A 13,094-nucleotide genomic window follows, 5' to 3' on the forward strand; every position below is an offset into this window, starting at 1 on the left:
AGGCAAGGCGGGTTCCCTCCTGGCTCCCAGACAGGATCAGGATCAGGATCAGGATCAGGCGGGCTGCAACGCGGCGCTCTCGCCTTCCCTCCCACTCCCCACTTTTTCTTACCGCCTTCCCCCTCCCCCCCCAATTTGAGGAGGGGGGATCGCTGTTCTGACCATCTTGGAGACGGAGGGGGAAGCGAGGAAAGCGCCCGGGCGTTTGGCGAGCCGCGGTCGGCCCAGAAGGCGCCTCTGTGCCGGGTGGGAGGAGAAGAAAAAGCCCCCCCGAGCGACGGTCGAGACTGTGGGGAGCCCGAGAGCGGGGCGGAAGGTAACTGCGGAGAGTGGGGGGTGGTCGTTGGGGGTAAAAAAAAGGGGGCTTCGGTCCCCACGCGCGCTCCGTTCCAACTTCCTTTGGCACCGCGTGGCGCGGTTTTGCGGAAAGCTGGCTGGCGGGGTTTGCTCCGCTTTGCAGCCGATCTTTTCTCCCTTTCTTCTGGGACGGGTGGGTGGATCGGGTGGTTTCCAGCCCCGCTGCGCCCCCCACCCCCACGCCTCTTTTACTCGGCCACGGGATGGGAGACCTCCGGCTGAGAAAGCGCAGAGGGGAGAAGGGTTCAAAAAGACCCGCAGCTCAGAGACTCAAGAAATATATCTATCTCCCCTTAAAATTGCCTTTGAGGAACAGATGCGCCACAAGTGCGGGGCAGAAGCTCTACTCTCCAGCCGTTTCCCCCAAAGAGCCCTTTCAAAAGGATCATGGCAGGCAAGGACACCAACGAACCTCGCCCCCCCCCCTCCAGGGGTATCTGGGGCATATTGTGTGGGGGTAAGGAGGCCACGAGGTGAGACCGAAGACAACCGTGTGCCTGGGGAACGTCGGTGTGACTTCGACTTCGCATGCACACCTCTTTGTAAATTGCTGCCCTGCAAGGAACCTTGTGATCGGCTCAGAAGTCTCCCACCACCTCCACCACCAAACGGGTCTTTGGCAAAGATTGGAAATTGTGGTCCTAGCCAGTTGCAACCCCCCTTTCCTGAGCTGTCTTGTTTTTCAGATGACCCAAGAACAAGCTGGGAAGGTACAGTTGCAGGAGCAAAGAAAATGATGGGTGAGCAAGAACATCAGGCAACGAGGAATTGATGTGGTGGATGTCTCCCTTGCTGATGGTAAGTTGTTTTTTAAAGGCATTTTCTCTCTCCCCCCCACCAGAACATGCACTGGGGTGGGGGAATAGGATTGCTGGCTTGGGTGCTGTTTGCATGCCGACCAATTAACCAGTGGCAGGGCTTGCCTTCAGAGGTTGTGGGTGCTCCCAACACTGGAGGCTTTTAAGAAGAGTCTGGACAGCCACTTGTCTGGAACAGTATAGGGCCATGATGGCGAACCTATGGCACACATGCCACAAGTGGCACACAGAGCCGTATTAGTGGGCACGTGAGCTCAGCTCCACCAGCGGATTTTCGGGCCTTCCAGGTCCACCGGAAGTTGGCAAATGGGCCATTTCCAGCCTCCGGAGGGCCTCCAGAGGGATGGAGAAGGCCGTTTTTGCCCTCCCCAGGGTCCTAGAAAGGCTCTGGAGCCTGGGGAGGGCAAAAAAATGGGCTTACTGGGCCCACCGTGCCATCGTGTGACAAATGCGGGGGGAGACCGGGGGTGGGCACGCGCACTCCCCCGACTTTTGGCATGTCATGGCAAAAAGGTTAGCCATCACTGGTATAGGGTCTCCTGCTTGAGCAGGGGGTTGGACTAGACGACCTCCAAGGTCCCTTCCAACGCTGTGGTTCTGTTCTTTTTAACTTCCGAGTGGCATCTGAGCAAAGCCTTTAACTTGTGCTTGAGGAGATGGCCTGTCCTTTCCTAGACGTGACTGTGTCTCCCACAACCTCCATAAATTGAGAGGCCTGAAAATATAGTCGTGGGAAGCAAGCCAATCTGGGAATTGGGGGTTTAGTACAAACCCTGTTGCCTTGATTTAGGCTGAGATTCTGTTGCACTCGGAAAAAGAAATGAAATGCACTTAATTTGGGGTAAACCTACAGGAGGCGTGCCATAAATGGCAAAACAAAAAGATGAAAGAGAAAGGGAATTGGGATTTACGGTGGCCCCAGCATCTCAGTTGTGAAGTTGATAAATTAAAGCACATCTTTTGCATTCTTGCATGCTTTTTGGTCCGTTGACTCAGACGGTTAAGAGAGCTGAAGACAAAACATGGAATTGCCCTATCTTCCTTCTGTAAGATTTGTTGTCTTGTGCTGTTCTCTAGAGTTTTCAGGAAGAGGGAGTGAAATTCCTAAATCCATCAAAACCTGCTGCTTTCCTCTTTTGACGGAGAATTGGAGCAGCGGTAACGATGGACTTAAATTCATAAATCCAGATGTTTGGCTCCAGGACAGTTTCTGTTGTTTTTAAAGGACTTTTATGAGTCTGGTGGGAGCTCAGAAGTGCTTCGAACAGTTTGATGGTTTTAGAGGAGTAGGAGGAAGAGGAGGTTGTGTCTTGGGCAAGGATATTAAAGGAGAAAGCAATGTGAGTAGAAGGCGTTTGGCCAGCAGCCAGTCCTGGTTGATCAAAGGGAATTCAGTGTGGGGAGAGAGGCTTTACAATCTCTAAGACAGAATAGATGTGCTGGGTGAAGGTTCAAGAGCGCCTTGAGTAGTAACTGAGTAAAATTAGCTGCACATGTGATCCTCCCTCCTCCCCTTCTGTATTTTTAGAAGAGTTTTATGAATAAGAATAAAACAGAATAAGTCGGTGTCTGCTTTTGCCCAACTTGGATATATAGCTCAAAATATACATGTTTCATGTATATAGCTTCTAAAATTAACACCCACCATCTGGGCTAATAGACTGCCTTGATTCAAAAAGTAGTTTACTCAACAAACCATGGCCTTCTGAAAAGTTGTGGATACAGTATTATCAATACCAGATTAAAAACGCAGGTAGTCCTTGACGTACAACAGTTTGTTTAGTGGGCAGTTCAAAGAAGAATAGAATAGAATAGAATAGAATAGAATAGAATAGAATAGAATAGAATAGAATAGAATAGAATAGAATAGAACAGAATCAGAACAGAACAGAACAGAACAGAACAGAACAGAACAGAACAGAATTCGAATTCTTTATTGGCCAAGTGTGATTGGACACACAAGGAATTTGTTTTTGGTGCATCCCCTCTCAGTGTACATAAAAGAAAAGATACGTTCATCAAGAATCATAAGGTACAACACATAATGATAGTCATAGGGTAGAAATAAGCAATCTGGAAACAATATCAATATAAATCGTAAGGATATAAGCAACAAAATTACAGTCATAAGTGGGAGGAGATGGGTGATAGGAACGATGAGCAGATTAATAGTAACAGTAGTGCAGACTTAGTGAATAGTTTGACAGTGTTATGGGAATTGTTTGTTTAGCAGAGTGATGGTGTTCGGGGAAAAACTGTTCTTGTGTCTAGTTGTTCTGATGTGCAGTGCTCTATAGCATCATTCTGAGGGCAGGAGTTGAAACAATCTATATCCAGGATGTGAAAGGTCTGTAAATATTTTCACAGCCCTCTTTTTGACTCGTGTAGTATACAGGTCCTCAATGGAAGGCAGGTTGGTAGCAATGGTTTTTTCTGTAGTTCTAATTATCCCCTGAAGTCTGTGTCTGTCTTGTTGGGTTGCAGAACCAAACCAGACAGTTATGGAGGTGCAGATGACAGACTCAATAATTCCTCTGTAAAACTTTTGTCAGCAGCTCCTTGGGCAGTTTGAGCTTCCTGAGGTGGCGCAGAAAGAACATCCTTTGTTGTGCTTTTTTGGTTACAATGGCACTGAAAAAAAGTGACTTATGACTGTTTTTCACACTTATGACCACTGCAGTATCCCTATGGTTACATGATCAAAATTCAGATGCTTGGCAAGTGACTCATATTTATGACCGTTGCGGTGTCCCGGGGAGGGTGTCATGTGATCCCCTTTTGTGACCTCCTGACAAGCAAAGTCAATAGGGAAGCTGGATTCACTTAACAAGCATTTTACAAACTTGACAGCTGCAGTGATGCGCTTAACAACTGGGACAAGAAAGGTTGCAAAATGGGACATAGCTCACTTAAGGTTTGTCTCACTTAGCAACAGAAATGTTGGGCTCAATTGTGGTCGTAAGTCGAGGACTACCTGTACTACAGTAGATGAACTTAGATGATACGGAAAACAATTCATTTGTATCCATGAAGAGCCAAGGTAGAGAAATGGCTTATTGGTGTTCTTCAGCCCCACATATGCGAGGGTGGGAGTCTACCGGTTCAGACCGGTTCAGGCGAACCGGTAGCTCCAACGATCAGCTGGGAGCGAACCGGTTCACTCTGACGATCAGGTGGGCCTGCTCGCCCGCCCCTGCGCTTTACTCACCTATATCTTCTCAGCTGATTAGCGTGGCACAGCGGATTGCCGTGCCTCAACTGTGTTACGCCCCAGCAGCAATGCGGAAAGTAAGTTTTAGTTAAACTGCGTGTGCGTGCGATCACTGAACTGGTTGTTAAACTGGCAGGATCCCACCACTGCACATATGTATGGGTTGTTTGGTGGAATGTGTAGTCCATCCCATCAGAATTGTGCAAAATTAGAGAATGTGTGAAGATTTTTCAAAGAACTGAACAGCGGGTAAGGAGATAGTAAACCCAACCCCTTCTCCACCCGATCTTTGCACTGGCTGTTGTCTTCCATCCTAACCTTGCCTACAGCAAGGAGGTTGTCATCATACCCTGTTCCCCCCAAAATAAGACATCCCCTGATAATAAGCCAGTGGTGAAATCCAACTTTTTTTACTACCGGTTCTGTGGGTGTGGCTTGGTGGGCATGGCAGGGGAAGGATACTGCAAAATCCCATTCCCTCCCCACTCCTGGGGGAAGGATATTGCAAAATCTCCCTTCCCACCCTACTCTGGGGCCAGCCAGAGGTGGTATTTGCCAGTTCTCTGAACTACTCAAAATCTCCGCTACCGGTTCTCCAGAACCTGTCAGAACCTGCTGGATTTCACCCCTGTAATAAACCCAATCGGGCTTTTGAGTGCATGGCAATAAGGCCAAGCACTTATTTCAGGCTTCAAAAAAATTATAAGACAGGGTCTTATTTTCGGGGAAACACGGATGATCTTCCACTCCCCTTTAGGACTGTGGTGTTGATACTATTATAAGCACCACACCACTGCCTTGTCTGTAGCATTGTGCTGCTAAACTCTAGAACCAATCTCCATTATTTGGGTTTAATTGAAATTATATATTTTTTTCAGTTGCCTAATTGCTTCGTAGAGTAAGCATCACTGAGCATATCCTTCATATTTCAATCTGAAATCGTAGAGTAAGCATCACTGGGGAACATATATCCTTCAGATGTCAATCAGCCCTGTTGATGTTTATTTATAAGCAAGAGCCAGTACCATACAGAGTTGCTTCTTGCTGAACCAGAGGGAGCTCTGGTTTCATGGGCATAATATCGCCCAGGTTTATTATCTGGCAACCTTTAATTAACCCCTAAACTAATTAAAGCTGCTGGGTGTTAACCAAATTGCTTGGATTAGGATTTTCTCCAAAGGAAGTATCATGTCGGTGAGAACTAGCAAATTTACTCTAGAATAAATGTGCCTAGAAATGTCTCCTCCCCCCAAAAGGAAAATAGACATTACTTTTGAGTTACACAAATACAATGCAAATGTTATATAAATTTGGCTCATTATGAAGCTAATCAAATGGCTTAGAGTACCCCTGTAGCAACCTACTCAAAAATAAGACACCTCTTGACTTTACTAGAGCTTCTTCAGATTTGATTGCTTGATTGACTATGTGCCATCAACTGATTGTCAACTCTTAAGAGACCACATAGATAGATTTTCTTCACGGCAATCTTTCCCTAACTGGTCTACTCATTGCTACTGAAACTTGAGTCTTTTCCAGCTGGCTTCTGGTCATCCTCTTCTTCTCTTTCCTTCCATCTTCCCCAGCATTAGAACCCTCTCCAGAGAGCCAGGTCTTCTCCTAATGTGTCCAAAGTAGGAAAATTTAAGCCTGGTCATTTATGCCCTTGAGTGAGAACTCTCATATGTTTGATGATCCGTTGTTTCTTTTCTTGGGTGTCTAATGTATTCTCACGAATCTTCTCCAACCCAAAAGATCAAAAGCGGCAACGCTCTTCCTCTCTTGCTTCTTCAAAGTCCAACTTTCACTTCCATAGAGTATCCTAGGGCAGGGGTCTCCAACCTTGGCAACTTTAAGCCTTGGAGGACTTCAACTCCCAGAATTCCAAGGCCAATAGGCCAGGAATTCTGGGTGTTGAAGTCCTCCAGGCTTAAAGTTGTCAAGGTTGGAGACCCCTGTCCTAGGGAATGCCATGGCTTGCACGATTCTGATCTTTGCATGTATAAACCCACCCCAGCATTCAATACCTTTTCCACAGCCTTATGACTGTTCTATCAAGTCTTAGTCTGGGGTGCATTTCTTGATTGTCGATCCTTTACTGTTGATGCAGAAGATATTTAGCGCTTTAGCGCTTTAATACAATTGTCAATTCCAGGGCTAGTTGTTGCACATATCACTAATCTAGTCTTCTTTCTATTTAAGTTTTGTCCCATTTTTTCTGCCTCCTTGACTTTTATTACTAGAGCTTGCTAGGCTTTGCAATTTCGGCTATTATCTAAGTATAAAATTGCTTATTTTAGTATAGCTTTTATTTTATTTTATTAATGCAATGTTTATTTGTTTGTTGATGGTATTTTGAATAATGTTTTTAATAAGGAATCAATCCAGCAATTCTCAGTATGCTTATGCATTCATATTTTGATCCAGTAGGTGAACTATTTTTATTTTTGTTTCTTTCCCAGACTTGGAAGAATCTGTTAAACAAACCATATATAGTTTCTCTCTTCCGTTCTATTCCCAGACATATTAATATAAAAATAACTGATGATGGATCAACCTTTCTTTTTCCATAACTTTATCCTGGCAGGTTCTTTGAGATCTAGTTGCTCTGTGTATAATTGAACATAGGAAGAATTTGCTTTTAAGCATCACTTCCCTCCAAGCCACAGAACTGTGTTTTGAGACGCCTCTCATTTTGATGTTTGCGCCGTAATAAAAGTGTGGAAGGGGAGTGCAGAAAACTGTTACAAAATCACTTGAGAAACTATCTGGAAATGAGACTATGAGTCTAGCCCAGTCTTTCCCAGATGTTGTTGAGACTACAGCTCCCAGAATTTCTAAGTGGCATGGCCAGAAGTCGCATTAGGAGGGGCAGTAAATTGGGAAAAATTATATAAGTAGCTGGAAGATTTTGTGGAGTTGTTGTGTAGCTTCCCAGCTGTGGGACTTTGGGAAGGGCTTTATCTGCCAGTGCCAGATAACAATCACCAAATTAATATCATTAGGATATTAATAGAATAGAATAACAGAGTTGCAAGGGACCTTGGAGGTTTTAACAGATTAACAGAGTTGGAAGGGATCTTATAGGTCATCTAGTCCAACCCCCTGCTCAAGCAGGAAACCCTACACCATTTCTGACAAATGGCAGTCCAATCTTTTCTTGAAAGCCTCCAGTGATGAAGCTCCCACAACTTCCGAAGGCAACTTTTGTTCCATTGGTTGATTGTTCTCACTGTCAGAAAGTTCCTCCTCATTTCTAGATTGAATCTCTCCTTGGTCAGTTTCCATCCATTATTCCTTGTCTGGCCTTCAGGTGCTTTGGAAAACAGTTTGACCCCACTCCTCTCTGTGGCAGCCCCTCTAGTATTGGAAGATAGCTATCATGTCTCCCCTGGTTTTTCTCTTCACTAGACTAGCCATGCCTAGTTCCTGTAACAGTTCTTCATATGTTTCAGTCTCCAGTCCCCTAATCATCCTGGTTGCTGTCCTCTGCACTTTTTCTAGAGTCTCAACATCTTTTTTATAGTGTGGTGACCAAAACTGGATGCAGTACTCTAGGTGTGGTCTTTTAGTCCAACCCCCAGTTTAGGCAGGAAACCCTACACCAGACAAATGGTTATCCAACATCTTAAAAACTTCCAGTGTTGGAGCATTTACAACTTCTGGAGGCAAGTTGTTCCACTGATTAATTGTTCTCACTGTCAGGAAATTTCTCCTTAGTTCTAAGTTGCTTCTCTCCTTGATTAGTTTCCACCCATTGCTTCTTGTCCTGCCCTCAGGTGCTTTGGAGAATAGCTTGACTCCCTCTTCTTTGTGGCAACCCCTGAGATATTGGAAGACTGCTATCATGTCTCCCCTAGTCCTTCTTTTCATTAAACTAGACATACCCAGTTCCTGCAACTGTTCTTCATATGTTTTAGCCTCCAGTCCCCTAATCATCTTTGTTGCTCTTCTCTGCACTCTTTCTAGAGTCTCCACATCTTTTTTTACATCGTGGCGACCAAAACTGAATGCAGTATTCCAAGTGTGGTCTTACCAAGGCATTATAAAATGGTATTAATATATGAGTATCAATAGGATGTTGGTCCCATTGTTGTCTTACAATAACAATTCAACACATTCTTCCAATATAATAAGACCTTTCAAAATTGTCTGTCACAGATTTATCCTTTTAAGATATTCCAAAGAACTGCTTAGTCATTTCATATGTAATTTACCCATTAGCTGATCAAAGAAGTCCCGAGTATTATGAAATTTCTCCTTCTGTCTGAAGATGCATTGTGAGAGGACCAGGGTTTTTGAGTCTTGTTTCTCCAGCCTTGGTAGAAACCGGATCCCTCTGAATTGAAAGTAAGGGGGCACGATGGTAGCCAATCTGTTTTATGACCACCTGCTTAGGGGAGAATGTGGTTTCATTATCCAGTGGAAAAGCAGAGTTTAATTAGTCATGTGTCAGTCTGGGGAAATGAAAGCAGCTCAGTAATTAGCAATCGGCACAATTGTACGGAGTGTGCCGGGTCTTTCATAGAAAAGAGGTTGGGAGGAGCCGGTATTTTGCTCCATGTTAATTGCATATGCTTTGATCAATTTTTACTGTGGCCTGAAGCCAGACAGGCAAACAAACAAACATACAGAGAAGGGCAAAAAACAAAACAAAACTCAAGCCAACTTTATAAGATTAGACCTTGATCTTTGGGAAGTATCTTCTGTCGCATTCTTGAAGCTAAGTAGCAAATGTTAGAGACATTTATTAATGACCTGCAAGTTTTTGTAGGCTAATAGGACAGCCACGTAGTAATCATCTGACTGCCCTGGAATTGTTGCTAGAAAAGGAAAAAATAAAATAAACGTGGATGTCAACCCAGATAAAAACTGCAGTGTAATAGCTTGTGGGCAATAATTTTATTTCTTCCATGCCGTAAGGAAAGAGGCAGCAAGTTGGAATAAACCTGTATTAAAGTATCTTCTTGTGATAACAGAAGGAAGGGTTTTGAAATGGGTGCTTGTAAACATCCAGCAATATTTAAACCCAGCAATATTTAAGGTAGGCAGTTGTGTAAAGGTGAGATGGCACCACTCCAGTAAAATTGGAGTCCTGCAAAAAAAAAAAAACCAAAAAAAAAAAAACTGAAATTGAATTTCAATTCTGGATCCAGGAGATGTTATGTCATATGTAATGAGTAAGAAATTGATTCGCTTCCATTTTTTTTCCCAACTGAAGCAGTTTTGGAAACTTTTTAGAAACACTCATTTTTTACGAGCAACTTTCTATTAGATATACATTTCTGTGTAGGTGTTTGGGGCACAACAGGTGGCAACCCATGCAGAATGTTGTGTCCACACCAATACCGTGGTGTACATACTTGCATTAGATATGGGGGTGCAAGTATGTGATGGCAGCATTTGCCTGATCACACTGTTGTCCCTGCATTGTTTTGGTAGTACAGGGGTTTAAGGCACGCTGTTATTAAGCTGGTTATTAAGACCAGCTGCCTGCAATTACTGCAGGGTTCGAATCTCGCCAAGGCTCAAGGTTGACTCAGCCTTCCATCCTTTCTAAGGTAGGTAAATTGAGGACCCTGTTGTGGGGGCAATAAGCTGACTTTGTATAAATATACAAAAGGATGAAGGCTATTGCTTAACACATTGTAAGCCGCCCTGAGTCTTCGGAGAAGGGCGGCATATAAATCAAATTAAAAAAAAAATTGTTTTGGAATCAATCATCAGTGCATCTTATATATAGGCAATATGTGAATGGGAATTGCGTCATCAGCGTTCAGAAAGGTGAAGTCTGAAAGAAAAGTTTTTACGGTCTGCATTCAGGCTTGGGAAGAAATTATTTCAGTTGTCTTAAAATGGGATGGATGGATGGATGGATGGATGGATGGATGGATGGATGGATGGAAGGAAGGAAGGAAGGAGAAAGTGGGAAGGAAGGAAGGAAAGAGAAAGAGAGAAGGAAGGCAGAAAGAGGGGGAAAGGAAGGAGAAAGTGAAAAGGAAGGAAGGAAGGAGAAAGAAGGAAGGCAGAAAGAGGGAAAGAAAGGAGAAAGTGAGAAGGAAGGAAGGAGAGAGAAGGAAGGAGGAAAGAGGGGGAAAGGAAGGAGAAAGTGAGAAGGAAGGAGAGAGAAGGAAGGCAGAAAGAGGGGGAAAGGAAGGAGAAAGTGAAAAGGAAGGAAGGAAGGAGAAAGAGAGAAGGAAGGCAGAAAGAGGGGGAAAGGAAGGAGAAAGTGAGAAGGAAGGAAAGGAAGGAAGGAGGGAAGGAAGGAAATACACAAACCCCATTGAGATCAGAGTGCCTTTTTAAAGGTATATTTTAAGAAGGATCTTTCCTTCTCAGCTGCAATCTTCAAAACACAATGGTGGAACCAGAGGTGCTAGGCCTAATGGATGTTCCCCCTCTTCAGATTGGCTGAGAGATTTGCTGGCATAGGAAGTTGGGAACCTGACATTGTAATTCCCCCAGTCTTCAGCTTGGATTTGCAATGTGGCCCTTTCTGGTATTCAGAAGTCTAGTGACAGAATTAGACACGAGGAGTCATCTCGAGGGTTCACCAGGGGGCCTCTAGAAGGAGTGGAGATCTCTCAATCGGAGGTCCCCAACAGCCAAACTGGTGTGTAATCTATAGCAGACCTGAAGCTGGCATAGAATGATTCCCCCGTATAGCTTCCAATGAAAGGGAATTCTATTTTTAAAAGCCACATGCACACATATGTTCGGGGAGGCACACACAAAGTCACACACGAACATTTCTCTTCCTTGGCTTCAGTTCTGCTAGCAGGAATCTGGCAAAGCTCCAGAAAATTTCAGAGTTATTACATTTGCAGGCTTCAGAAGCTTAGTCCAGGAGATACTGTAGCTAGGTATGTCTTCAGCGGGTGGACCTGGACTCAGAAAGAGGTCAAACTCTGAATGGATCACAGCTGATCACATTTTTATCAAGAGGGAGAACGGACGGAGGTAAGACTGGATGGAGAAAAACTAAGCATGGATTGAACTGGGTCCTTGCGTAGATCAACCTTCTCAACTTTGATTGCTTCCAGATGAGGCAGTTACAGTGTAATAGGAAATGTGCTGGGTATTGTAAGGAATGGCAGTTGCAAAACATCTGGAGTGCCCTGCCTTGAGAAAGGCAGCCCTGGGAAAGCAGAAACTGAGATGCTGGGGGGACTTGGCAGCTTTACACAAGCAGAAAGAAAGGTTAAGAATTGGGTTGGTGATCAGGATTGGGTTTTTCTGTTTGGTTTCTGATTCAAGCTGCGAGTTCTCCAGCTGCTTGCTTTTGGCATGACTGTACAGCTCTATTGCCAGGATTGCCAAGTGTGTAGCTGATGTTGTAAAGACCAGGGCATTCTACCAGCTATTGGAAATGCATTTCTGTATAGATAGTCCTCGGCTCTTATGACATCTCACTTAGCAACTGTTCGAAGTCATCACAGACCCCCCCCCCCCAAAAAAAGGTACCTACAACTTGGATAGTTGTGATAGTTGCCCTTCTGGTCACGTGATCGCATTTTGGACATTCGACAGCCAGCTCACATTTATGGTGGTTTGTACATCCCACAGTGATGGCGCCGCAATTTACATTTTTATTTTTATTTTTATTTGCTGGAAACCGACATTTATTTCTGATTTCTAGCAAAAAAGATGCTCATTCCGGACAATGCGTTTTCTTAACAACCGTGGAGATGATTTAATAACTGCCACAAAAATTGTTGTAAAATCGGGTTGGTTACGTGATGACCCATTTAATGACTGGAATGACTTAACTACTATAAGCCAGTGGTGGGTTGCCCCTGGTTCAGACCGGTTCGCACGAACCGGTAGTAAAACCGGCGGGAGGCTCTGCCCACTGACCCGGACGTCATCATAGGTGATCTGCGCATGCGCAGACGCTTCTGAGCATGCATAGAAGAGCGTGCGCAGGCATGATGCGAACCGGTAGTAAAGGTAAGTAGAACCCACCCCTGCTATAAGCTTACTGCTGTAATCATTAGTCATAAGTTGAGGGCTAACTGTATGTACAGGTTTCCAGAATGAGGTTACTTAAAAAATCTTGCAGAAGGTGTCAAAGATGGAAAGCAAAGGGAGCTGAGCCCAGGTATTTCCAGAACCCTAAGGCAGTCTTCCTTTCTTCTCCCACCCGATTCCTCCAGTCCATCTCTGACTCAGAGCTGAGTGCAGTTGTGTGATGACTTGTGGCTGGAATCCAACTCCATAAAGAAGATAGTGTCACCAACAATGCTTCAGCACAGAAATGCCAGAGAGCAAGGGCTGGATCTGAATACGTTGTCGGTGTTCCTATTCTAGAGTTGTTACCGTTAAAGCAGATGCATTCTTGTTCATTTTGCAGTATTAAGTATATATCATCATGATGGCCATCTTTGGTCCGGTGTGTTTCTGAACCTTGGCAACTTTAAGTTGTGTGAACTTCATCTCGCAGAATTTCCCAACCAGCTTGCAAAAGGTTGTTCTGCAGCTTCTGTGGTGGTGGTGGTGGTGGTGGTGGAGGAGGAGGAGGAGGAGGAGGAGGAGGAGGAGGAGAAGGAGAAGGAGAAGGAGAAGAAGAAGAAGAAGAAGAAGAAGAAGAAGAAGAAGAAGAAGAAGAAGAAGAAGAAGAAGAAGAAGAAAGACAAGACAAGACAAGACAAGACAAGACAAGACAAGACAAGACAAGACAAGACAAGACAAGACAAGACAAGACAAGA

General features: G+C 44.4%; 1 protein-coding gene across 2 annotated transcripts in view; it reads left to right on the forward strand.

Moving 5' to 3' along the window:
* Positions 1-268: 268 nt before the first annotated feature.
* Positions 269-13,094, forward strand: part of TMEM200B (transmembrane protein 200B) — a 34,561-nt gene continuing 21,735 nt past the window's right edge. The window contains exons 1-2 of one of the 2 annotated variants that reach the window (XM_070949725.1): positions 269-316; positions 1,044-1,155. The gene's annotated coding sequence lies outside the window, so the exon portion shown is untranslated. Of the gene's footprint in view, positions 317-1,042; positions 1,156-13,094 lie in introns of those variants that run through there. The other variant, XM_070949728.1, reaches the window with a different exon arrangement.

The sequence above is a fragment of the Pituophis catenifer genome, unplaced genomic scaffold (genome assembly GCF_029215685.1).
Source record: "Pituophis catenifer annectens isolate HBS135680 unplaced genomic scaffold, rPitCat1.0.hap2 SCAF_9, whole genome shotgun sequence".
Classification (NCBI taxonomy): Eukaryota; Metazoa; Chordata; class Lepidosauria; order Squamata; family Colubridae; genus Pituophis; species Pituophis catenifer.